General features: G+C 50.4%; 1 protein-coding gene and 1 long non-coding RNA gene across 12 annotated transcripts in view; one reads left to right on the forward strand and one right to left on the reverse strand.

Annotated features, from left to right (window-relative positions):
• Positions 1-27,336, forward strand: part of CTIF (cap binding complex dependent translation initiation factor) — a 297,040-nt gene that overhangs the window by 17,800 nt on the left and 251,904 nt on the right. The window contains exon 2 of one of the 9 annotated variants that reach the window (XM_086682924.1): positions 15,510-15,726. The exons of the other annotated variants lie outside the window; for them this stretch is intronic. The gene's annotated coding sequence lies outside the window, so the exon portion shown is untranslated. The remainder of the gene's footprint in view (positions 1-15,509; positions 15,727-27,336) is intronic. 9 annotated transcript variants of the gene reach the window in all.
• LOC147575614 (uncharacterized) lies at positions 6,274-10,350 on the reverse strand. 3 transcript variants are annotated; one of them, XR_015242558.1, is made up of 5 exons: positions 10,231-10,350; positions 9,160-9,388; positions 8,906-9,027; positions 8,180-8,309; positions 6,274-7,056 (listed from the first exon to the last, which is right to left on the reverse strand). It is a non-coding gene; the product is annotated as an uncharacterized LOC147575614 (long non-coding RNA). The 3 variants fall into 3 exon arrangements; XR_015242557.1 differs by lacking the exon at positions 8,906-9,027; XR_015242556.1 differs by lacking the exon at positions 8,906-9,027 and having other exon boundaries at positions 8,180-8,312.

Genomic DNA, 27,336 nt, shown 5'->3' on the forward strand with positions numbered 1-27,336 from the left:
AAAACCCTGTTTGTTTCGTTTGAACTCAGTTATAGTGAGTGAGTGTTTTGTGTAAAGTCCCTTTTATAGTGTAGCTTTTCAACAAGTGGCTTCCCCTTGTCACGGGTATGGGGGGGCTTCTTCACTTAATAACCACTCCCAGAATTCACTGAGATGAGGGCGCGCAGGCCCTTGGCTCTCCTGGCTGGGGGCCTTCCCCCGCATGGCATCCATGCTTACCGGCCTTCTCAGAGCCTACCATGACAAGGGGTGCTATGGAGATGAATCAGGAGACACCCCCCGCCCCCGTGCCCACCCTCAGGAGCCCAGCCTGTGTGTGTCGTAGCTGGAAAGCAACGACCTCAGTGTCACCTTTTCTCACAGTGCCCTCTTCAGCTGGCGGAACACAACAGGCCACGCCCTGCAGGTGACATTGGCTACTTACTTCTCTCTACCTTTCTGGGCTCTTGAGTTTAGAATGGGCCCTGGCCTGGGAAGGCAGACGTGAGGTCCGGCTCCCCATTCTGTCTTCCTCATCCGTAAAGCAGGGAACTTGTTCTAGTCCTGGGGTTAGCAAGGCTGTGGCCCACAGACCCAAGCTGGCCCAACGCCTGCTTTTCCAAGTGACGTTTTACGGGAACACGGTCACACCTGTTGCTTTAAGTGTCTGTGACTGCTTCTGGCTAGTGGCAGCGGAGACCCTATGGCTTAAAATAGTTACTCTCTGGCACGTTCCAGAAAGTTTGTGGACCCCTGGTCCAGAATAATGGTTTTCAAACTTCGTTCTTGGCACAAAGTTCTTTCTTCAAATAGCTTTGAAGTTTTTTTTTTTTAGGCAATTCGTTTAATAGCTATCACATGCCAAGCACTGTACCAAGTGCTTTAACGTTATTGACCAGTTTAATCCTGATAAAAATCCAAGAAATGAGTATTATGTAAAAAAAAATTTTTTTAATGTTTATTTATTTTTGAGAGAGACAGAGGGACAGTGCACGAGCAGGGGAGGGGCAGAGAGAGAGGGAGACACAGAAATCCCAAGCAGGTTCCAGGCTCTGAGCTGTGAGCACAGAGCCCGACACGGGGCTCGAACCCGCAAGCCCTGAGATCATGACCTGAGCCAGAGTCGGACGCTTAACCGACTGAGCCACCCAGGCGCCCCTGAGATGAGTATTATTATCAGCCCCATTGTTCAGAAGAGAAAATTGAGACGGAGTTCACAGAGAGGTTAAGTAACTTGCGTAAGGTCACACAGCTAGGAAATGGCAACAGCAAGACTCAAAGTCAGCAGTCTGGCTCCAGAGTCGATGTGCTTACCCACGGTTCCATGTTGCTGCTCACTGGTGGCCTCCTGTGGAAACTGGGTAGAGCAGGGGCAGCTGGTAGAACTGATGTGGGGGTGATCAGCATCTTCCCCTTATTCCTCGGCTCCTCTCTCTGCAGCCTACAGGGTCCTCGGACCGGACCGTATCTGATGACCTCAGGAGGCCGACAGGTTAGCAGATTAGTAGGGTCCTATGCTCGTAGAGGGGACTTTAGCTTCTTTCGTTTTCAGTAGGATGAATTGGCCCGGGTTGTTGGGAACTCAGGCCGGCCAGGACTTGGAGAGAACGTTATTCCCTGGGAACGAGGACTCCAGGCAAACACCGTTTCTAGACGATCGTAATTATGCCCAATAAAAATGAGTGCTCCGAGACCCAGGTCCCCATCTCAGAACAGTAACTGGAAGAAGGCATCTTTCAATTAATTGCAATGCCCCCAAACAAGTATTAAAACCAGTAAATCTATTTGGAGCCAGTTCCCAGGGCCAGAGTGATTTACCTCTGAATGGAGCCATAAAATTCAGCAAGGGCGCACTTCCCACGCAGAATGTCACCTTCCCAGCTCCCTCCCGCCAGCAGCTGGTAACTCCTCCTGCTGGGGGTGTTAGGCAGCGTTTCTTGGGGAGAGGGGAGCCTGGGGCTGGGGGTGGGGTGGGGCAGGGGGGCCCTTGGGGGCCTTCCATGTATGCAGAGTAGCTGTCTGGGTTGAGCCCCCCTTTCCCACAAGTGGGGAGTCTTAGGGATGAACTACAGCCTTCCCTGCCCTTTGGAGCCCAAGGACTCCTCAGAGCAGGGGAGGTGAGGGTGACTCACTTTTACTGCCAGTGGAAAGCTGACCTTGATCTTGGTGGTGGTTTGAAGGTGACTGGAGTCTTGAGGCAGTTTATTCTTTAGTGTTTTCCTGGTCTCAACAATGGTATCTATTCAGTTTGGTGACGTAAGAGGATTCCTGATTCTTAGTGGACCCCCGCCCACGTCCCTGGCCCGTAGATCCTCTGCCCTGTACAGAAGGGTCTGTCCTATTCTGAGGTTCCTGCTGCCACTGCCTTCTCTCCTAGATTTGTGTCCCTGCCTGCCTCACCCGAGGGTGTATGGGGTGGGCTGTTTCCAGGTGCTCCCCTCCTGCCCCGGAGTCCCTAACACTACCTTCTCCCCGAACCAGCAGCACACTGCTCCCCTTGACCCCCCCAAAATGATGAAAGAAGCTTCCTAACAACCAGGAACCCCAGTCCCTTCTCTGCTGGAGATTCTTGATTTGGGGGAAAGGCGTTTAAAAAATTTTCAGATTTTTTGGGGGGGCGCTTTTCAGGCCACTCTTTGCTGTCCCTCGGTTTATGCAAATTGGGATTTTTCCTTGTTCTCATGAGCCACCTCTTGAGAAGTGCTCCTGCTGTCTCAGGCATGACCAGTTTGGTCCTTGGGAGTCCCACAGGCCCAGAAGGTCCCAGAGCAAAAGGGGATTTGGTGGGAGGCAAATGCTTTGCCTGCTGCATGGAAGGCAAGCCGGGACCTCGCAGGCCTGCGGGGTGATACCGCCCATGTGGGCATGACCACAGGTCAGTGCCACAGTCCTGGGGCAGCTCCATGTGCTACAGATGGCCCCCTCTGAGGCCTTGATGAGGGTCCCCAAAGCCTGGCTCTCCTCTAGCATACTTCCTCAGCTTAGGTTCTTCATTTGTTTCAAGTCCTGTTTATGGCCGAAGTCCCCACTGTTTTCCATAGATCCCAAGCTCGAGCTCCGCAGCTCTGCTGTGTCACCACGGAGTGTCTCTTTTTAGTTTGTCCTTCCCGGCTGTCGAGGGCTTTTCCGTCCCTTCCCCTACAGGAAACAGCTGAGAAATCACCAGGATTGTCACACCCTTAAATAACACCAGCTGCCACTCATCTGTGTCGTATTTTATGAATTTGCCAAGTGCTCTCCTGCCTCCTGTGTGGAGTGGGCAGGTATTATTATTGTCACTCTACATAGATGCTCGAAGAGATTAAGTCTCACGTAGGACTTTGCAGCTGACAGCAGAAACAGAGGCCACATCCTCTCACTTTCAATCTTGTGCTCCTTCTATCTCATCACGGAGCCAGCCACAGACACCAGGGACAGATGGGTCTTGAGCTTTACTTCTGTAAAATGGGGTCATCGTACTGCCTATTTCGTGTGCTTAGGACAGTGCCTGCTGACAGTGCTTATCAGCTCTTAGGAGGGGTAGTAGGATCCCCATTGTGTGCTTTGGGGGACAGGCAGATCGCGTGGCTTGGGCACACCACCCAGAAATGCAGATAAAACCCTTGCCCGGAGAACCGTCGTGCAAGGTGGGAAGATTGGGCCCGCGTGTGTGGCTGTCCTGCACCTGTGTCTCTTGGTCCATCCTCCTGAGGTCACTCCCTTTCCTCTGCCAGGGCAGGTCAGCCAGCAGCCCAAGGGCTGTCACGAGGCAGCTTATAGAGCTGAACTAACAATTCTTTGTGGGAACATGGTGCCCTTGAGCCAGGGATCTTGGCGTGCTCTGTGCGCCTTTTAACCTCAGCAGGGCTGCCAGCCCATTTTACAGACCGAGGCTGTGGCCACCGGGCATTCTGGCCCCCAGCCTTGCCCGGTGCGCTACCCTCTTTGTATCACTAAGCGCGTACGCGCGCGCACACACACACACAGGTTCAACCCACCGACAGGCAAGTGTGTGGTGTGTAAAGGAAGGGGAGTTCACTCATTTATTAAGCCAGTATGCACTGCACTATCCCAAGCCCCATTCTAGCTGCGGGGGGTGAAGCTGTGGGCAGGACTGACCCCCCTCCTGGAGCTCTCTGACCACAGATGAGGGCATGCTATGGAGGGGAATAATGCAAGGCCAAGGGCCAGGCGTCTGGGAGAGGAGTGGTGACCGGAGGGTGGTAAGGGCAGATCCCGGAGGAAGTGGGAAGTATCTGGGAGGGCCCGGGAGCATTGTCTGCCTGGGGAGCTCAAGGCCACTGGGGCTGGAGGGCAATGAGCAAGGGGGAGAAGGTGGCCAACTGGCAGCGAGGTCCTAGGGGCCAGATCGTGGGTGGACTTGGAGGAACTTGGACTCAATAGTAATGTAGGAAGCCTCTGGAGGCTTTGGAGGATGTGATCTGAAACCGGGGGGCTCGGATTATTACCTGGGGTGGGAGCTCTCCCTTTCAACCTGGCCCAAGGCTGTGATTTGAGAACCTCCTGCATTTCCTGCATTTCTGGCTTATCTCAGAGCCTCCTGCCTGGAACCCTTGAGGAAGCCTGTCCCCATTCTGGACACTGCAGTGGTCTCGCAGGGGCTGATGTAACCCTCCCCACAATGCTGAGCCCCAGCCGCCGCGGCTGCGTGCTTTTGCAGAATTTCCTCTCCCGACTGTGAGCTCCGGGGACCCCAGTCCATCTTTGTAACCCTCTCACTGAGCGGCACATAGTAGGTCTCCCCAAAGTTGAGAGGAGGAGAGGAGGTAAAACCCCAACCTAGGTCTTGTGACTGGGCACCCCCTCAGGGGAGGCACTTAGAAGAGAAAGAGTTATTTTTCCCGGCCTGGAAGGGTTTGTGTGTGGGGATTGCCCTCTCAAGGATCAGGAGAGGAGAGGCTGGTTCAGCCGTGACGCAGCAGGGACATTAGGGATGGCCTTCCCAAACTGTGGGCCGTCACCCCATTCCACTGCTCCATTTTGACGGTGATAGTTGGGATGTCAGCTGCCGCCTCAGGGCCAGCCTCTTCCTCTCCCACACCCCTTTGAGAGGTGTTTCCCTTTGTGTCATCCAGAAGGAAATGACAGCTTTGGGAAAGCTGCAGAAATCCCCTCGAGGATCGCCGTGGCTGGATGAAAAGACAGGGACTTTTGGGAAGGGATAAAGAACACTGGATCCTAAAAAGACAGGGCTTCCTGGCACTCCTCTTTGGCGAGCAATACCTCACCGCCAGGAACCCACGTAGGTCAGGGCCTGGCTGAGAGACTGCGGATTTGGATTTGGATTCAATCATTAAATTTTTTTAAAAGTCTAAGAAACAGATAGAGTTAATAGTCTCATTTATTCAACAGACGTACTCAAGGGGCGCCTGGGTGGCGCAGTCGGTTAAGCGTCCGACTTCAGCCAGGTCACGATCTCGCGGTCCGTGAGTTCGAGCCCCGCGTCAGGCTCTGGGCTGATGGCTCAGAGCCTGGAGCCTGTTTCCCATTCTGTGTCTCCCTCTCTCTCTGCCCCTCCCCCGTTCATGCTCTGTCTCTCTCTATCCCAAAAATAAATAAACGTTGAAAAAAAAAATTAAAAAAAAAAAAAAAAACAGACGTACTCAATAAGTAATATTGAGCAGCATCTATGTACCAGAGTTTTGTTTCGTGTTGTTTTTTTCTAGGAGCAAGGAATACAGCCAGTGAACAAAAGAGACAAAAATTCTTGCCTTCATTGTCTAGTCTTATAATAGGGGGTGATCTTTAAAGAAGGACCCGTGGAATCTTCCAATAGTAACACCTGGAGTTCATGTAGGCATTGGTTTGAGAATCATTAGCTTTGGGGGTGCCTGAGTGGCTTAGTCAGTTAAGTGTCCAACTTCAGTTCAGGTCATGATCTCGCGGTTCGTGGGTTCGAGCCCCGCATCCCCGTTTCGGGCTCCGTGCTGACAACTCAGAGCCTGGAGCCTGCTTCAGATTCTGTGACTCCCTCTCTGTGCCCCTCCCCTGCTCGCACTCTGTCTCTCATTCTCTCTCTCTCAAAAATAAATAAACATTAAGGGGCGCCTGGGTGGCGCAGTCGGTTAAGCGTCCGACTTCAGCCAGGTCACGATCTCGCGGTCCGTGAGTTCGAGCCCCGCGTCGGGCTCTGGGCTGATGGCTCAGAGCCTGGAGCCTGTTTCCGATTCTGTGTCTCCCTCTCTCTCTGCCCCTCCCCCGTTCATGCTCTGTCTCTCTCTGTCCCAAAAATAAAAAATAAACGTTGAAAAAAAAAAATTAAAAAAAAAAAATAAATAAATAAACATTAAAAAAAAAAAGAATCATTAGCTTTGTGATACAGAGGCAAGGATGGTTGGGGCAGTCAGGGTGTCCAGGGAAACAGGAACAGTGCCATTTGGAGGCCAGTCGGACAGGGTGGACATCCAGTACTCCTGCGATATGGCGGTGTTGGGGGTAAGAACGTTTACAAAGTTGAACTCGTAAATAGCTATTTCTGAACATGTTGATGTTGCGGAGGTAACTTCTCCACCACTGGTGTTCTGTTGGATTGGGATATTGAGTCTTTTCTTTTTGCCCTGGTACATCGGGCTGGTGGGAAGAGTTGTTCCCTGCTCTAGGGACTAATACGGTTAAGCAATTTACAGACGAAGCACAGGCAGGTCTGTTCGGAGTCACCTCATGTGGCCGGGCGTGAGAGCTCTGGAAAGAACTCAATGAGAGCAGTCAGGGAAGGCCTCCTGGAAGAGGCGGCGCCTGTTCAGAAAGAAATGGGCAAGATGTTCTCGGAGGTGGTGACATGTGAGCGTGGCTTGTGTTCTTTGGGCAGTCTGACTGGTCTGTGACAGCGGAGTTGGTGATGGTGGGACTGGAGGTTTGAGGGCAGGGGATAGTGCAGACCAGCGGGGGCTTGGCTGGTCCACAGAAGGTTTTGCAGCAGCGAGTGACCAGATAATGGGGATGGTTTGAGTACTTAGGGTGTCAGTGAATGATGGGAGGGAGCAGAGGAATGTGAGTCCCGGGAGCCAGGGTCCTATCGAACAAGTCGCGGGGACACAGATAAATCCGTCACTCCTTCTGTGCCTCAGTTTACCTCATCTGTAAAATGAAAATCAGATTTCTTTACCCCTGGCTACTTCACAGATTCATTGTGAGTCTCAGCTTTAAGGATATAGGTAACAATGCTTAAACAACAACAAAAAAAAGTGAAGTGTTAATTCAAGACAGAAATCCAGGCTATGGTGTCAGGATCCCCTTCTCACTTCGGCTTTCTGTACCTGGGAGACCGTGAGAAGCGACAGAGAAATCTCCCTTGCTGCGGGTAAGTGACATCGGCCATGCAGCAGCAGGCCAAGGTGAGGGCGAAGTGAACTCGCCAGCACGCTGCCGACCTTTGCCATGTGATCCTCACTCAACCCCCCGAGGGAGGGAGACGTAGAGGACCCTCAGCCCGGGCTGCTGTCGCCAGCCGGGGTCACCGAGCTCAGCAGCGGCAGAGTGGGACGGATGAGACAGGGCGCCGACAGGCTCTCCTGTGTCAGTCTGCAAGGGCTCTGCGGCCACAGAGAGCCACAGGCGTGGGGGGGGGCTTACACAGCCTATTCACGTGCTCACGATTTCTGGAGCCTGGAAGTCCAAGATGACGGGGTCAGCAGGGGCGATTTCTCCTGAGGTCTCTCTCCTTGGCTTATGGATGGGCACTTCTTGCTGTGTCCTCACAGGGCCTTCCCTCTGTATGTGTCTATGTTCTGATCTCCCCTTCTTAGAAGGACACCAGTCCCAATGGATTAAGGCCCACCCTAGTGACCTCATTTGTACCTTAACTCCCTCTTGAGAGGCACCCTCTCCAAATGCAATCCTGTTCTGAGGTGGCAGGAGTTAGGGCTTTGACATACGAATGGGCGGGAGGGGGACACAATTTGGCCTACAACGCTTGCGTTCGGAATTTCTAGAGTGTGCCCTTTTGGGGGCCCAGGGAGGGAGGGCCCGGCTCCTGGCGACTGCCATAGACTCAATGTGGGAGGGGGGCACCCTTGAGAGATGACAAGGAGAACAGACACCGATGAGTGAGGGGTTTAGGTGCCCGGCAAACTTGAATTAGATTCACACAAGTAAACTGCATAAACAAAAAACTCCCTGAATTTCAAAAAGGTTCAATGAACTTGCTTTATAAAAGATTTCCTAACAGGTTTCCTTTACATACTGAATCTCACTAGTGTACCTCAAACGTGATTTGAGGGGCCCCTGGGTGGCTCTGTCGGTTAAGCATCTGACTCTTGATCTCAGCTCAGGTCTTGATCTCAGGGTCATGAATTCAAGCCCCACATTGGGTTCCACGCTGGATGGGAAGCCTACTTAAAAAAAAAGTGATTTGATTTAACGCCATGTGATTAAGGTACTACGTTTTCAGAGCCTCGCCATTAAAAGCAGGAGGGACGGCCTATAATTAAGAATTTGCTGAACCTTCTTCTCCAAAGACCAGTTGAGCTCACAAGAGCTGACTACGAAAGCGGCCGAGGCACTCAAGGGCCTCTGGGCCTGTCTGCTCTAGCTGAGTGTGTGCAGGGATCTGACTGGGCTTGGTGGCGGGGCACCCCCGACCACCTGGCCCCTGCCTGGGGCTGCGTCCTGCCTCCTGCTGTCCTAGGATCCCGCCTCAGATCCGTGCCAGCAGCAACTCAACCTAGTCCTTCTAGACCTGTCGCTGGGGGGCAGGGATACTGACCCCCTATCGCTTTAGAAGGCAGGGAGACAAACCAGGGAATCTGGAGTGTTGTCCAAACCTCACGTTAGCAATTTCAACCTGTAAACATTGGACTCCCCTCACCAGAAGCTGTAAACGCAGCCAAGGTGATTGACTAACTCCCAGTCCTTCCTGTAAGCGGAGCACATTGCCCCGCATGGGGTGGAGAGGGGAGGAAGCAGAGATCAGAACGAGGCCCCTTACCCCAGGGGGGGCCACTGTGGGGCTCAGAGGGGAGAGTGTGTGTGCCCAGGAAAGAAGGTGGGTGACCAATCCATTTGCAGGGAAGCACATCATGATTCTCAGAGCATAAAAGCCAGCAATTTCTGGAAAAGGAGAACACTTTTGCAATCTGAGGCAGAGGAGACTGGGGTTTAACAAAGCCGTTTGCCGGCTGGGTGTTAGATTCTGAGTCTGTCAAGGACAGACCTCATCAATATTAAGAAGCTACCACCTACCGGGCATTGTGCTACGTCCTGAGCAGGCAGTCCTCCGGCCAGAGAGCCTTCACATGGGGTTGTAGAAGGTCCAGTACTTCGTCCCTGCCCTGAAGGGGTAGATGGACTGGGGGAGGAGACGGACACTGGCACACTGAGAAAGGAGGAGCCTGGGGGCTGCGGGTTTCTGGAGGAGTCCTGGTCCAGCTTGGGGAAGTCAGGGAAGGCTGTTTATGGAATGACTGAGTATCTTTTTTTATTAAGGTTTTTTTTTTTTTTTAATGTTTATTTTTGAGAGAGGGAGGGAGAGAGAGAGAGAGAGAGAGAGAGAACAAATGTGAGTGGGGGAAGGGCAGAAAAAGACAGGGACACAGAATGCAAAGCAGGCTCCAGCCTCTGAGCTGTCAGCTCAGAGCCCGACGCAGGGCTCAAACCCACGGACCATGAGATCATGACCTGAGTCAAAGTCAACCGACTGAGCCACCCAGGCACCCCAAGGACTGAGTATCTTGAGAGTTCAATCAAAGGGTGCAGGGGGAGGGGTCAGTCTGGCCAAGAGGTGGGGAGAGGAGTGCTTAAGGCAGACGGCACATGATGTGCAAAGGGCTGGTGGTGAGAACATGCATGTGGCTGGGTGTGAGTCAGGTATTTCTTGGGACACAGACTTTGGGGGCAGGGGGGGTGCGGCGGGAAGTGAGGAACAGGGCTGGAGAGATGAGCACGGGCCAGAGTGAAGGCCACACGGGTGGAGGTGAGTCAGCTGGACCTGTCCCAGGATCTTTGCAGATCCCCTGGGCCGGGGACCCCAGTTCTGGGCGGTCTGGAAGATTCATTCTTTGATTCTGCTGTGATGTTTAGATGGCCTCCTTGTCCTTTTTACCAGGATGCCTGGTTATTTTCTGAGCGGTGGCTGCCTCTACCCCTTCAGGCCAACGCAGAGCCTGGCAGCCTTCGTTGTTTAGGGTATATAAGCCAACTCAGGGGAACCGACCCATGTATATGGGTTCATGCCAGAGACCAGAAATAACCAGGGCTGTTTAAGATGGAGATTGCTTGTCTCTTGCATAAAAAGTAGGCTGGAGGGAGGCTGACCTGAGCTGGTATGCTGATTCCGTGGGATCTTGTCCGCTTCCACTCTCCTTTGCAGGCGGCCACTTTACTCAAGGTCACCTCATGGTCCAACGGGGTGGCTGGAGGACCAGCCACGTGGGCAGGAAGGAGGAGGAACTGGGATCAGTTTTCACTGGTCCACCCGTACCTGCAAGAGAGTCTGGGAAATGTGGTTTTGCAGCTGAGCCATTACCCAAGGTTCTGTCTGGAAGGAAGACCAGGCGAATCGATACGGAGTAGGCCACCAGCAGCCTCTGCCGTGGCCTCTTGTAAGAGTGAGTCGAGGGGGACCAGCAGCACCCTGAGAGCCTGGTTCCATATACCACCTCTTTCTCCGCAGCACTCAGCACCGCACGGCCCATAAGAGATGCTGTTGAAGGAGAGATGAATTGAGGCAGTGACACAGGGGGATCCTCAATTCTGCATAGCCACCAGCAAGCCCAGGTGACCAAGCATGTTGTGTTTGGATGCATCTCAGAATATAAGCAGGACTGCATGGGCCAGGGGTCTAGTCCCACTTCTTATCTTTCTTATCTTCTTTGAGCCTCAGTTTCTCCCTCTTCAAAAAGGGAATAATCCTACCCATGCAGATTTGGGACAGGGGTGAAATGAGACTCTAGACTGTACAGAACTATATTCTTGTGAGTTCGTGGTGGAGATAGGTAGTTTGGGTAGCTTCTCAGACTCTCTTCTTCCCCTAGATAAAGTCTGGAAGATTAGATTACTATTCTGAGCTCAATTGTTTATACTGGCTTCTCTCATAGTCTCTGCTACTGGCCACAGGAATCATAATATCCCCTTGTGTTTCCAGGCATCTTTCTGCCGAGGAACTCAAAGCCTTAATTATCTCCGAGCCATCTAATATTCCAAGGTACAGAAGGAGCAAGAATTATTTCCATCTGGAAAGTGGGCACGTAACTCATCCAAGTTCAGAGCTGCAACTAAAAACTGGTCTTTTGACTCCCAAGCCCAGAATTATTTCTCCCGTAAGAGTCTCTACAGACCTTTTGTTTTAAAGCAACAGATGCAACTCTACAAAATAATTCTTAGAGGCCCAGTGCACAAAACAGGGGACAGAATGCCACTGGCTGTCCTGTCCACAGGATACCTCCTTGGAAATTGCCCCCTACTGCCTCTGGAGGGGGAAGTAGGAGCCCCAGCCGTCCTCTTAGTTGGAGAGACAAGGAACTTGGTCAGCGTGTGACAGTGATAGATGTCACCACACCCTGGCTTGGCCCCAGCCTGGGGTGGAGACCCTCATAGTCCAGCCCCGTCTCCCAACCCAGCCGAGACTCCCAGTCTGTGTCCCAAACGGGTTCTCAAGTGCTTTCATGCTTGAAAAAATTATAAATTGTGTTATAACCGCATAACTCCAACACAAGTAATTACAATTTGTTGTCCCTTTTCCTTTTATTTTGGAATGCTTTCTATTTTCTGCCACACTTTCCAACTTTTTAATGAATCCGCCCCTGTGTCCCCATCTGCCTTCTCTGTGGTCTACATTGTCTAACAGCAGTGTAATTTTTGATATTTCTCTTGAAGAGGCAATACATTTACAGAGTTCACGAATAAAGTCAAAACAGAAAGATACGCTCTAGAAGCAATCCAAATGTTTGTCGACCTATGAATGGGTAAATAAGATGTGGTATATCCATACAAGAGAATATTATTTGCCATAAAAGGTATGAAGTCCTAATACATGATACCATGTGGATAAACTTGAGAAACATCATGCTAAGCGAAAGAAGCCAGACAAGTTACGTGTTGTATGATTCCATTTGTATGAACTATCTAGAATAGGTAAATCCCTAGAGACAGAATGAAGGTAGGCGGTTAGCAAGGGCAAGAGATGGGGGGGAAGAGGAAATCAGTGCCTCAGCGGGTAAGGGGTTTTGATGTGATAAAAATGCTTTGGAACAAGTAGAGGCGGTTACACAACACTGTGAAGGTACTATGTGAATTTTACCTCAATAATTAAAAAAAGATACGCTCTGAAGTACGGAAGTATCGTTCGCGCTCTGTCCCCATCCACCACACCCCCCTTCCTTCTTGTCCTACTCTCTCCTAGAAATAACAATTTTTTAAAAAACACTACTGAAGATTTCAAACAGTTGTAAAAGTAGACAGACTATTCTAATGAGCCCCTGGAGACCCATCACCCAGCTTTCCCAGTTATCCTCTCGTGGCCAGGCTTGATTCTTTTCTGCTGTTTGCTTGTCTACGTGTGGACTTTTTGACATGAATCCCAGACGCCATATTATTTCGCTTATAAATAAAGCAGAAAAATAAAAGATAAGAATGCTTCTTAAAAAACATAATCACAGTAGGTGGCACCTTTAATAATTTGTTTCTTCTTTCATATTTCTTCATGTACTGCAAGGAATAAATTCTTATTTTGCCTTCTCTTACCTCAAAGGGGACATACTGAAAATGCGATCCTGTATTTTGGTCTTTCACCTATCAGAATATTCTGTAGATCTCGCCTACACCAGCACATAGTGGCCCTCTTTGCGTTTTTCCCAAGTGTGTGATAGTCTCTCATTTGGCCGCATTATAGTGTATTTGCCCATCCGCTATTTCTGGATGTGTGAGTGGTCTCCTGATAGTCTGAGCGGGACGCTGTGGACTGAGGGGTCAAAGGCAAATCATACTTGGCTCCTGGCCTCAAGGAGCCTGGCCTAGGCAGATTCTCCAGAGAAGCAGAACCAGTAAAGAAAGGGTCCTCCTGGGGCCCTCTGTTCTTTTTGTGACATCTCTTTGTGGTATTTCTAGATGGTATCTTTGTGTGGCATCTCTGTGCGGTTAGTTTGACTTCCTTCTAACATGGTGGTCTGAGCGCAGCTGGCCTCTTTCAAGATGGCTGGCTCCTCTCGGAACACAAAAACAAGCTGCCAGACCTCCTTCAGGCTCAAGTCTGGAACAGATAGAATGTCACGTTTGCTTTATTTCTGAACATCCAGTCGCACACTGGGAAGCGTGGATGATGTTCCATCCGCCTAGGGAATGTAGTGGGATGTCTGGATGCTCAGTATCATCAGACAGCGTGCTGGACTGTCTGAGGTTCAGCTCTGGGGGGTAACTTCCCATGAGACCTAGCCCAAGGCTCACTCCCCTCTCTGCATCTAAGATGGGGATGATAGAAATACCAGCCAGTCTCCTGCCTGCCTCACAGGGCTGCTGACAGGTCCAAATGAGATGAGACAGTAATAGCCAGGAAAGGTGTTGGGTTCGGCCGGGTTTTGGGGATCCTCCCTCCCTGGAGCTAACACCTTGAGATACAGCAAGTCCTGCGTCCACTGCCAGGACTCCTGGGGGCAAGGATCTGGGAGCACAGGCACCCATCGGGGTCGGTGGGTCGGGCTCGAGCCAATGGGGCGTGAGGGGCTGACTTTCGCATTGGGTGGGGGGCTTTATAGCTTTTAACTCTCGTATGCTCTTAGCAGTTTTGAAAGGTAAATGTCACTCTTGGAGCGCCTGGGTGGCTCAGTCGGTCACAAGTCGAAGCATCTGACTTCGGCTCAGGTCACGATCTTGCGGTTCGGGAGTTCGAGCCCCGCTTCGGGCTCTGTGCTGACAGCTCAGAGCCTGGAACCTGCTTCCGATTCTGTGTCCCCCTCTCTCTCTCTGCCCCTCACCCCGCTCATGCTCTGTCTCTCTCTCTCAAAAATAAACAAACATTAAACAAATTAAAAAAAAAAAAAGTAAGTGTCACTCTTGCCTCTTTGACAGATGTCCCCATGGTGACACAGCTGAGTGGCAGAGCCAGAACTCCAGCTTGGGCCTGTCAGGCTCCCAACCTCGTGCCCTTTACCCACAGAGCTGGCGCTGGCTGGGGAGAGAGACTCTTGGCAAAATACCAGAATTTTCCTTACTGTGAACACTGTCGACTTTAATTAGATTAATTTTCACTTTTTTTTTTTTTTTTTTTTTTTTTGCCTTAAGGGGGTTTAAAGACGATGCCGTGGGATTTTAGCAATGCACGGTGAGGAGAGCTGAGGCCTGGTGTGAGACCCTCCGATCTCGAGAATGAGTCAGAGGTGCATTTATGTATCTATGCGCCCCCCTGAGCAGCCCCCCTCGCCCCACAAGGTGGGAGGGATGGTCAGTGGAGACCCCGCCTCTCGGTCTAGCGCTGTTCTCCTGGGATGCTCTCCACTGCCCAGCCCAGGCACATCACAACTGCTGCCTGCTTGGCGTGCATTTTCATGAAAGCTGCTTTGTGCATGCATCCGCCCCCCGGGTTCTGGCCCCGGCTCCAAGCCCTGGTTATCTGGAATAAATAAACTGCAGCAACTATTCCTGCGGTCCTCTCCTTCTAAGGGAGACTGCCCAAGTAAGGGCGCTTGTCTGGACCAAGGCTTTCGTAAATGAGAGTGCTTTCCCAATTTCATCCCGAGAAGCCAACAGCAAACATTTGTGGAGGACCCAGGGCCTGCCAGGCGGGCCCCGAGCTGGAGAAACGTGCCTCGTAGAACAATTGGCCTCAGAGAGAGCTTGCCGGAGAACAATTGGGGCTTGTGGATGGTCTCTTGCTGACCTTGGGCAGCAGTGCCTGCATTATGCAAGACACCCAGGTGTGCCCGCTGGCCCTGGCTCGGGAGCAGGTGCGCCTGCCTTTGGGGAGCTGTGGCTGTGCGGTCACTTGCACCCTAGCTGCCCGGGGCAGCACTGACCTTCGGAAGGGCAGACATGGCCGTTGGGGCTTTGCCAGGTCAGCCGCCAGCCCAGGAGAGAGGCACTTAGCAGAGCATAGTGCTGTCTCTGCTCCTCCAGCCTGGCCATTTTTTTAAAATGTTTATTTATTTATTTTGAGACAGAGCGACTTCCTTTATTTATTTAATTAATTAATTTATTTATTTATTATTATTTTTTTTTGAGCAAGAGCAAACAGGAGAGGGCCAGGCAGAGAGAAGGGGGGAGAGAGAACCCTAAGCAGGCTCCGTGCGGTGGGTGCAGAGCTGGACGCAGGGCTCTGTCCCACGAACCGTGAGATCATGAGCTGAAATCAAGAGTCAGACACTTAACCGGCTGAGCCACCCAGGGATGCTGAGGCCTGGCTGTTTTTATTGGAAAAGCAAAAACACATAAATGTTTTGCAATAATTGTGGGAGGCCAGGCTCATTGGTAACTTACAGCCTTTCTCTGAGATGAGGCTTTGTTCATCTGAGGACCTTTGCCCGATTGCCCCACCTCTCGCTGGTATCCTCATCCGGGGCCTCGCTCACTGCTGTTTGCACTTTCCCGGTCCCTTTTCTCTGTAGGTCTCTACTTCAGCCAACACACACGCCGGAATAAGTAGGCGAAAAGCCGCCTCTGCACGGAGACTCCTGGTTTCCAGATTCACTGTGCCAGCTGAGGCCTCGCTGTTGAATCGCCAACACCAAGTTTGTAAAGTAAAACCAAATAAAACATGGTCCCATGGAGACCCAAGTACAGGATATGTGTATGACACAAACAAAACAGAGGAAAATGACATAGGTAGGATTCGGTCTGCTCGACTGTACCTCTTATTTATTTATTTTGTATATATATACTTTTTAAAAATATTTATTTATTTGAATCTTAAAAAATTTTCTTTAAATGTTTATTTATTTTTGAGAGAGAGAGAGAGAGAGAGAGAGAGAGAGAGAGAGAGAAAGAGACAGAGCACAAACAGGGGAGGGGCAGAGAGATAAAGAGACACAGAATCCAAAGCAGGCTCCAAGGTTTCGAGCTGTCAGCACAGAGCTCGACGTGGGGCTTGAACTCACCAGTCGTAAGATCATGACTGAGCCAAAGTCAGACGCTTAACACACTGAGCCGCTTGGGTGCCCCAAATGTTTATTTTGGAGAGAGAGAGGGAGAGCGCGCAGGGGAGGGGCAGAGAGAGAGTGAGACAGAGGATCCAAAGCAGGCTCTGTGCTGTAGCACAGAACCTGAGGTGGGGCTCAAACTCACGAACCACGAGATCATGACCTGAGCTGAAGTTAGACGCTCAACTGACTGAGCCACCCAGGTGCCCCTCAACTGTACCTTTTACTAATTTAGACTATAATCCTTTCTCTGCTTCATAAGCTTGGTGTTTGGTGATTTCAGGGCTTGTCTTTTGTCTGGTTTTGTTTTTTGGCTTTCTTCATCGAGGGAATAGTATTCTAAAAGGTTGAAATTGCTAATTATTCTTAAAACTCTGAGAGCCGCTTATGTGGGATGTGTGATATTAGAGCCCTTCATGTTGTCAGCCACGATAGCAAATGTGCATCCAGAGCCTCTAAGAGAGTGTTATGAGAGGAATTACTAAAGAGAAATCATTGTACCTGCTTAGGAAAAGCCACTGACGAGTGAATCTGATCAGAGCGTCATCTGGAAGGCGTCAGGTGGGAGGTCTGACTCAGGCATAGCGTCAGGCATGAGTCACAGCCTCCCTTCCCTTTTAATGACCTGGGCAGAGAGGGGTCTGCCCAGGGTCCCTGTGTCGTGGTCCGATACCGAGCATAGCAAACTGGCCTGGGGACTCGGACTGACTCTCAGAGTGAACTTGAGATTTGAGACATGAGGAGAAAACCACAAGCAACTGTGGCTCCAGAAGAATCCTGCCTCATCCATCCTAGACAGGGTGGTCGGGTAAAACGGAATCTGACATGTGTCCCTGCCTCAGGACCAGAGGGTGGTGACGGAGTTCGGGTTTTTGAGGCAGGTGGTGTCAAAAGCCAAATCCAGAAGGAAATGGTCTTGTTTTGGGGATCTATTACTCTTTTTGCCCTCAGAGATGTTAATCCATACAGAATGTGAGTGCTTGGTTCCTGAGATGTGCCCTTCTGCCTGGTGTCTCTCACACTTCTTTTGGTCTTTCTTCATTTGTCTTCAGTCAGGTCACCCAAACATATGCCATGGCCCTGCGTGGCCCTCATCTCTGGTTCTTTCTCTGCTATTTCTTTAAAATAAAAGCTTTATTGAGATACAATTCATATACCATAAAAATTCACCCTTTTAAGGTAGGTGGCTTTTTCTGATTTCACTCATACGTGGAATTTAAGAAACAAAAGAATAAAGGAATAAGAAACAAAAGAATAAAGTAAGAAACAGACTCTCAACCATATAGAACAAACTGATGGTTGGGGAGGTGGGGTGGGGGGGACAGGTGAAATAGGTGATGGGGATTAAAGAGCGTACTTGTCATGATGAGCACTGAGTAATGTATAGAATTGTTGAATCACGACATTGTACGCCTGAAACTAACATGACACTGTATGTTAAGTATGCTGGAATTAAAATTAAAAACATAATAAGAAAATGAAAATAAAAAAGTAGGTGGCTTTAATATGTTCACCATGTTGTGCAACAATGTCTTCTATCCAGAACATTTTCTAGATGCATCATTTTTTGTTTTCTGGAAGAGTGCCATCCAGCGCATTTCCATGACCTCCTTCCTTATTCTCTCCAACTCCCTGAGCCCTAGGCAACAACTCATCTACTCTCTTTCTCTGTGGATTTGCCTATCCTGCACCTCTCACGTAAATGGAGTTCTAGAAAATGCGGTCTTTTGTGTCTGGCTTCTTTCACCTAATATAGTGCCTTCAAGGTTCATGTTGTAGCATGGGTCAGTGCTTTATTCCTTTTTATGGCCAAATGATATTCCAGTATATGGTTATACCACATTTTAATGTATCCATTAGCCAATGAGAGATCATTTGAGGGTTGTTACCATATTTCAGTTATTATGATGAATACTATATAGTACTACCCTGAGCGTTCATGTACACGTTTTTGTGTGGACCTGTTTTTAATTTTCTTGGATAGGTACCTTGGAGTAGAATTATTGGGTTTATGTGGTAATGACCTTTTGAGGAATTGCCAGACTGTTTTCCAAAGTGGCAGGACCACTTTACAGTCCCGTGAGGCATGGACGAGGGGTCTAGTTTCTTCACATCCTCACCCACACTTGGGTATTATGTGTCTTTTTGAGCCTTGCCATCCCAGTGGCTGTAAAGTACTGTCTCACTGTGGTTTCGGTCTGCATTTCCTCAATGACTAAGGATGTTGAGCATCTTTTCAAGTGCTTTGTGGTATTAAACGCTCAGGTTTACCTGTTCATCCAAGGGCTGTAGGCCACTTGTGTATCTTCTTTGGAGAGATGTCTCTTCAAAGTTTTGCCTGTTTCCTAATTTGGTCCTTTGTCCTTTTATTGTTGATTCGTAACAGTCCTTTATATACTCTAGATACTATGCCCTTATCAGATCTGTGGTTTGCAGTATTTTCCCCCAAGGGTTGTCATGTCACTTTCTTCATCGTGTTCTTTGAGGCCCAATGTTTTTAATTTTGATGGAGTCCAATGGATCCTTATTTATTTGTTATGTTATTGCTTGTGGTTTTGTGTCATAGCTGAGAAACGATGGCTTCATCCAAGGTCACGAGGATTTATTCCTATGTTTTCTAAGAGTTTTGTAATGCTCTTACATTTAGGGCTGTGATCTTTTTGGGTGAATTTTGGTGTCGGATGTGAAGTGTAAGTCGAGCTTATTCCTTTATAATATGGATATTCAGTTGTCTCAGTGCTGCTGGTTGAGAAAACTATTCTTTCCCCATGAAATGTTTGTGGTTTTTTTTTTTTTTTTATCATGACTTTTTCCTACTCAGAAATAACTATTGGCTCTTTCTCGCCCAGCTTTCTCTTGCATTCTCGCTCGCTCTCTCTCTCTCTCTCTCTCTCTCACTCATGTGCATATGTACACACACACACACACACACACACACACACACACACCCCTGTCATCTTTTCCTGAAGTAATGGGCATTTCTGCTGCTTGAGGGAGGCCTCTATGCAGCCCAGGGCCTTGTCCCTAATTCCCAGGATTCTTTCCCAGATGGAGCTCTGCTTTCTCAGCTCTCTTCATGTGCTCATTTGTCTGCCTAGTGGGAGTATTTGACTCTTTCAGGGGGAGGGCATGGAGGAGGAGCTGCGTGTGACCGCAGAGACCCACACTAATTATTATCTTTTCATACCTGTATTTCCGGCTCTGAAGCCAGATGTAAGCTTTCTTGAGGCCCCTCATTCTTCTGACTGGATAATTAAATGGAAGCTTCTCTAAAGCCTCTGGCTGACAAATGGCTCATGAAAGTATTAGTCCGTCCATCCATCCATCCATCCATCCACCCACCCACCCATGCATCCATCCACCCATCCATCTGTCCATCCAACTGTCCATCTGTCTATCTGTCCATCCATCCATCCATCCATCCATCCATCCACCCAGCCACCCATCTATCCACCAATCCATCTGTTCATTCATCCATCTATTCATCTGTCCCTCTGTCCATCCATCCATCCATCCACCAGCCACCCATCCATCCATCTGTCCATCCATCCATCTCTCTGTCCATTCATCCATCTGTCTGTTCACCTATCCACCTGTCCATTTGTCCATCCACTCATTCACCTATCCGTCTGTTTGTCCATCCATCCATCCATTGATCTGTCCATCTGTCTATCCGTCCACCTATCCATCTGTCTATCCGTCCACCCATCCATCTGTCCATTGTCTCTGTATCTATCTAGTAAAAAAGAGATGGTTGCTTGCCCCCTGTCTGCCAGCTAGGTCAGAGTTGTGCTACAGGTTTGTATTTATTATAAGCTCAGATTTATCTGATCATCCCAAGGGGTAGCCAGTTTACCCGAAAGCCAGTCTGAAGTTACCCTGCTTTTTCTCCCTGGCAGAATGCTTGGTGAGGGTCATCGGCATAGGGGTTCTTTTGGTGTGTGAGGAGGTTTGCTCAGGAGGCCAAACACACATCTCTGACCTGGTAAGCAAGAGTTAGAGCGGAGGGACAGGGTGGTCTCAGGGCTGCTTCCTCCACTCCAGGTATATTCCTGTCTGAATTGTGATTTCTGCTCATTAGAATTTAGTGTCACAGGATGGAGGCGGAGGCGCCGAAAAGTTCTCACTCTCGCGTGACCTATGCCGACCAGCCTTCAGCAGTAACACCCTGGGGACCTCCAGTTCCACCTCCCCTTATATCAGTTATGTTGTCTATGTCCTAAGATTGGGCCCAAACCGAACAACTTGGGACCCCCTGACTCCTTGGTGAAGCATGTCACTGCTAGCTGGAAAATTGGGGTTTTCACCTTGTCCCACCTTCTGGGAATACTCTCTGCTGGGGGCTTTTTTTCCCTGGCCACAGTTTGCTGGGACCAGCCCTCTTCCTGGAAGCACAGGTCGTGTCCATCCAGTGTGCCAGGCTGCTTCTCCTGTCGTGGAGCATTCTTTCTTAGGGTTCCCATTTTTCTGTCCCAGAGGCCGGCCTCTATTTCTGCTTTTTCCTGATTCCCCAGGAATCAGGGTGTGGCCTGAACCTCAGTGGAGAACAGGCCCCCAGGGAGCCCTTGGCAGTGTGTAGAGTCACGGGGGGGGGGGGGGGATTAGAAAGCAGCTAACCCCCTCGCCAGGAGCGTCAGGGCCTCGGTTATCCCAGACCCCCTTCTGTTGCTCCAGAAACGAGACGCTTCTGCAGGCCTGCCTTACAGCCGACTTCTTCCCCTTTACCCGTGACTTGCCCTGACTTTGCCATGCCATTCATTACACGTCCCTCTTCAACATCGCGCCAGCCCCAGCTCTGCGACATCCATTTCTGTCCACTTTCCACTGCGCAGTGAGGGAAGACTCCGTTTTCACAAATACCACAGCTGACCACTGATTTTCTTTGTTGTTGTTTATTTATTTTTGACAGATAGAGAGAGACAGAGCATGAGCGGGGGAGGGGCAGAGAGAGAGGGAGACACAGAATCCGAAGCAGGCTCCAGGCTCCGAGCTGTCAGCACAGAGCCCGACGCGGGGCTCGAACTCATAGACCGCGAGATCATGACCTGAGCCGAAGTCAGACATTCAACCGACTGAGCCACCCACGTGCCCCCTGACCACTGATTTTTGACATTCGTGGGGGAATATCCTGGCATCTACCAAATCCCGGTATGAATTACATAACACAGCAGTCAGTCCTGTGTCCAGAATTACACTTTAGTCCTTGTATTTTCAGGAATAATTCTTGCTACTACCTTAGGTTTGGGGGCTTTAGTCTGTCCTGTCCACCCCCCCCCTGCCCCCATCTCCCTGTCCCAAGGCTTTTCCTTCTCATTTTTTTCTTTTCCACTGCCTGTGTCTGGGTTGCATGTAAATGTTCCCCTCTCCTCAATGGGTTCCTGCAGCTTTTCTGGCATTTTCCTGACTATCAGCACTTCCTCTGAGGAGCTTAGACAAGGGGAAAGAAGAGCAACTGGTTGGGGGGGGAAGGGGACACTTTCTCTCTTGGCAAAAATGGAGCACAGCTAGCGGCCGGTTCGCTCTCTGGGGTCAGGGAGCCCGTAACCCCCTTTACCTCATTTCTTTCTTTCTGGGGCTTGTGTGGTACTTGAAGTCTAGAGTGTGTGTCCTTCCTGCAAGTGTTCACTGAGCTCTGAATACATTCCTGGCACCCGATAGGAGGGTGTTGTCCCGTGGCAGGAGGGAAGGCTGTGGGCAGGAAGATGTTAAGCATCCCTCCCCCTCCCCCCACCAATGCCACCCCAGGAAAAGCTACGGTCAAGTGGCAGAGAGCTCAGTTTAGAAGTAAGTGCTGGGGATGTTGTGGGACAAAGCAGGGAGGACCTTGTGTCTGAGGTGGGCGCAGTGGCCCTCCAGGTTGGCGGGGGGGGGGGGGGGGCTGGAGTTGGGTGGAGAGGGTATCTCCCCCCCCCCCCCCCCCCCGCCAGGAGGACAGCCTGTGTACCGAGGAGAGAGGCACCAGAAAGATGTATATGTCCCAGAAAGCAGGTGGGGCTGGGGCCTGTAGGGTGGGGTCCCCTGAGTGTCAGGTGTACCCTCTACCCAAACTGTACATAGAGGAGCTGACAGCTTCATGGGGATGTTTGGGGACAAACCGTGGGGCCCAAGGGTAGAGGCTTGGTGAGGCAGCCAGGGACAGGGACGCCCATCAGGAACCGGCCTCTCGGCCCAGGCGACTGGGACAGGGGGGTGATGGCAGTGGGGACGAAGTGAAGGCATAGGTCAGAACAAAAAGGAGGGGGATTGAGAACCCTTTCTGTGCAAGACCCTCAGGCCTAAGGCCTGCCTTTCGGGGACGGAGGAGGCATGGAGCGATGGTGTCGACTCCGTGTGGGCCTCTGTGGGCCTCCGGCAGATAAGGCCTCCCCGCCTCTCCCTGCCTCCCTCCCATTGTGCCCTCTGGCCTCAGGGTTCCCTCTGTGTCTTGAATGGGCTTCTGTGGCACTCAGGGTCACGTAGGGCTGCCTGCTGGGGCCAGTGTGCTTCTCCACACAGGGACGATCTGTGTACCTTCATGGCTTCCCAGCTCACAGGGTGGTCCCAGCTATCACAGGGACTGTGATAGTGGAGGCAGAGGAACGGTACTGGTGGTGGTAATAATATGATCATTTGAGCCATCACTAAGCGTTAGGCATTTTATAGATTCTAGTTCACGCAGTCCTTACAACAACCCCATGGGATTGCCCCACTTTACAGATGGGAAACCGAGGCAGAGAATTAAGCAGTTTACCTGAAGCGATACTTCCGGTAAGGGGCAGAGTCGGGACTCCAACCCCGGTCTCATGACTCCAGACCCCATGCCTGGTCACACTGCCCCACCCTCTCTCAGAAGAGCAAGCTGCCAGCCCGTATCTGTTGAATGGCATTGATTGGGCCATTTGAGGACTGGGCGACTGTGGGTCAGCACCTCCAGTACGCCTAGGGCCACTCCTCACTCCTCTCACCATGCCTTGTCTGTGATGGTGGCCGACCTTCACGCTGACCTCCAGGGAGCCCCTGGGCAGTGGGACTGGACGGAGCCCGAGCACAGCCCCGGTTGCACCTGCTGTGTGACTGATCCCTCATCCCATCTGGCCCTGGGGGCGGTCCTACCTGGGGGTTGGGGGCGGTGGTGGCCTGACGGCAGTGCCCTAAGCATTGGTCCTGGCGGGTTCTTAGGCCTCCCAAAGAGCAAAGAGGGACAGAGAAATGGATCTGGAAAAAGGGAGTTCAGTCCAATTGGTAGTCTGTGGAGTTAGGTGCTGCAGAAAACTTTAATGAATGCCGTGTTGCCCTAATTTTCTTAAGAGTGTGAAGTGTGTCATAGGAATGTGTGATGTGCCTCATAGTGCATCATAGGAATGAGAGCGATACCAACCCAAGAGAGCTTTGAACTCAGGTTTCATTACTCTTGGATTTATGGATTGGCAGGGGAGGAAGCTGGACTATTTTTAGGTGGTAGTGTATGAGTTTTATAATTAACAGACAGCATGCCCCCTGCTGCACGTGCTCCTTGCTCATGCCTTATTGTAATTCGCGTTATAATCATCTTCCAACAAGATCATATGGCTTTGCGGGACCTGGAACCCGCCTGCCTCCTCCCTGCTCCGTCCTCCGTGCTTGGGCACCTGAGCGGGGCGGGGCGGGAGCGCCGATCCCGTTGCGAAAGGCGCCAATGACTGGGTAGGTGACCGGTGAGAAGTTTGATAGGCGGTGGGAGCAGCTTAACCCGACCATGGACGGGCAGAAAGCAGGTAATATCTGGGGAAGGACGAGGGACAAGGAGCGCTAGGATGGAGTTGGGGACTGATGGAAAGTGGCAGGACAGGTGGTGCCTTGAATATCAAATCACTTCTCTTGTTCTCAGGGAGCCAGGACTGAAAACACGTGCTTTGTTGAAAGAACATGAGCGTTTCCTGACCCTGCTCGGTCTGCAGACTAAGCTCTGTTAACTATGCAGCACCTTTGTCAGGGTTAGGAAAAGGCACCCTTTATCTTGGTGGATGAATTTGGAGGAAAGCAGATCTTTCCACTTCTCCTCTGCAGGTGGCTGCAGCCTTGCATTAGGGCACGTGGTTTGACACATGGGATATGAGCTGGTTCCCCGCCCTTATTCAGTGTCTTCGACGGATGTCTTTGAGCAGTACACAAACCGCACAACGGAGTAGGGTCACCCTTTTGAGATTTAAGGTCAGGGTTTAGGCTTTTGATTGGAGAGAATGTAAGATGGGAAGCCTTCCTGTGTCGCCCAACTCTGATCACCCCATTTTATTTCCACCCTTCTCTTGGCCGTATACTGCTTTCTGCAAAGAACCAGGGACTGTGACCCCTAAAGGTCAGAACCTTTATAAGCACATTGGGCACAGTTTCTAGATGTTGGTCCTGGACCCCAGGGAACATTACTATCACCCAAGGAGCTTATCAAAATGCAGATTTCTGTTCCCCAAACTCATTCTATGTGTGATTCAGAAAGTAGGATAGAGCCCAAGAATATGTGTTTTTCATAGATTCCCAGCCGGAAACCACAGATCTGGTTCATCCCTCCACGCTGCCCCCCCAGGGTCTTTCCTGCCCCTCTGTTGCTCACAGCCCCCAAGGCCAGGAACCTGGCTCTGTACCATTTGGTTTGCTGATCATGCTTCCTGTAGCCATCAATGCGTTTTTCCTCTTAAAACAGTACTTACTGAAGTATAACTTACATACAAGAGAAACGCATGAATCTTTAGCGCATGGCCTGAGGGATTTTGACAGATGTTTGTATTCCTGTAACCATTGCTCAGACCAAACTAAAGATCATTTCCATCACCCGGGAAGGTCTTCAGTGGCTCTAAAAGCACATTAGAAAGGCTAGTGAGGAGAGAGGGCATCTGCCTGGGGGACAGGGACAGTCTCTTCCATTTGTTTCCTGTGTGTCTTCCGTTCTCTGCAGTTTCCCTTGGAAGGGTGGGGGGCCAGGGTACGGGTGTTGCTGGAGCCCATCAGAGGACCCCATGGTCTTCTGTGAGGTTGGCGTGGGGCCTGGGAACACAGCCTTGACGCCAACATCACCTTCACCCCTGGGGCAACCTGCTGGAAGGACGCCAGCACTGGCTCCAGTGCAGACTTGGCGGATGGCCCATCCTCAAAGGCTCGCTTTGAAGAGCCCATACTTGTAAGACGCAAAGCTGTGAACAGGGGCCTGTGGGATTTTCGTTCTGCCCCTTGGAGGGCTGGAGCTCGCAAGAGATACAGTCCCCGCCAGTCTCGTGAGGCTGCTGGGACTTTGCTAAGGGGCACTGACGGTCATTCCTCCGCTCCAGGGACAGGATCCGCTCAGAGCCTTTGAGCTCCTGACCCGGTGGCCGAGGACTACTGTAGGGCTCAGTGACACACCCTTTCTGTGTCACGTGCTCTTGTCTCACCCTTTCTTTTCCTGCCTCAGCTTCATGACTCTTGGTACCTGAGTTAGAGCGAAGAACAGGCTCCTGCAAATGTTCTCCTCTTCGGACGAATGCTCTGTGAGCGTTGTGGCGCTGCTAATGCGGACTCCGAAGAGCTGAGGTTTGAAGTTGGCTGTCTTGCGGGTTGTGACCTCTGTGTTTATTTTTCCTGTGGACGTACTTGTAGTGAATTGCTGAAGACGCCTTTGGTTATTTTCTTGACTCCCAGGTTATGCGTACGTCTCGGGATTTTTAAAAAACACCTGCAGCGAGTATTTTCGCCCCCGCTAGCTGCATGTGAGAACACCCGTTTCCCCAACGCTGGGTGTTAGCATTCCTTTCCCCCCTTCCCAATTTGATGTGTGTAAAATTGGCTCTCATTTAGCTTTGCATTTCTTTGATTACTAGTGAGCCTGAAGATTTTTCAGGAATTGATAGGCCATGTATATTTCTTCCTGTGGAAATTTACTTGGCATGCTCTTTGCTGATTTTTCTAGTGATCTATTTTATTTTTGGAAGAGGTCTGAATTTATAGGTGAAGGCCTTGATTTCCAGTTATATATGTATATCTTTAAATGTACATTATATTCATATATTTCTTTTTTGAGAGAGAGAGAGAGAGAGGGAGAGAGAGCGAGCTGGGGAGAGGCAGAGAGAGCAGTGGGGAGAGGCAGAGAGAGAGGAAGAGAAAATCCTAAGCAGGTTCCGTGGGGCTCTAACCCACGAACCGTGAGATCATGACCTGAGCCAAAACCAAGAGTCAGACGCTTAACTGATTGAGCCACCTAGGCACCCCATTTTGATTTCCAGTTAAAAAAAAAAAAAATTTATCTCTATCTAGATAGACTCAGACTTGGAACAACTTAAATTAACTCCAAGGTGGTACCCAGCCACCAGTCACTGGCCGATCTCCAAAGTAGTCTTTGGGAGAGCCAGGAAAGATGCACCTTCCAGGCAGGTACAGCTCTGTTCCTAAGTGCAGGGCCTGGTGAGCAATACGTTGGTGGGTCTTGGCCGATTCTGGGTCCCCTGTTCAGAGCACAGCTACGCAGCCCACATAATCCACACAGCCTATATCACCATAGGCAGCCATTCTGAGTGTTATAAAAACTGAGTCAAGCCAGTTTTCTTTTTTAATTTTTTAATGTTTATTTTTTTATTATTTTTTTAAATTTTTTTTTTTTTACATTTATTTATCTTTGAGAGAGAGAGAGAGAGACAGAGACAGAGACAGAGAGTGAGAGGGGTAGGGGCAGAGAGAGAGGGAGACACAGAATCCGAAGCAGGCTCCAGGCTCTGAGCTGTCAGCACAGAGCCCGACATGGGGCTGGAACTGATGGACCGCGAGATCGTGACCTGAGCCGAAGTCGGACGCTTAACTGACTGAGCCACCCAGGCGCCCCAAGCCAGTTTTGAAAATAATACCCAAACTCCAAGGCATTGGGTGTACAATTTTTACTATAATTGAAACTCCCAACCTGTTGACATGGGCATCACGGTTTTGAGTGGAATCTGAACTAGGGTAGCCTTGATTTGGTTTGACTGGCGGTCCCGGAGCCTGGAGGGGAGTTAGGCAGTGGGACCAGTCCTGCCTTTGTTACTAATTAATGAGGTGACTCTGGCACACCAGCTGGCTTCCTGGGGCCACAGTGTTCTCACCAGTAAAAGGAGAGGTGCAACTAGGTAAACTTCCAGGTCATTCTCAGCTCTAAATATCCACGAGTCCCAAGTTCTAGCTGTGTTTTTATCCCCCACAAGAAGATTGTGATATATTTAAGACAACTTAGCTTTATTTTTTCTTTAGCATCTGAGTTATATAAAAGCAAAAACATTTCAAGATCTGGTACGTATGTTTTTGCATTTCACCAGATTTCAGTCTGACTTAGTTATGTTCTCAG

The sequence above is a fragment of the Puma concolor genome, chromosome D3, assembly GCF_028749965.1.
Source record: "Puma concolor isolate L17-30 chromosome D3, mPumCon1.1.hap2, whole genome shotgun sequence".
Lineage (NCBI taxonomy): Eukaryota > Metazoa > Chordata > Mammalia > Carnivora > Felidae > Puma > Puma concolor.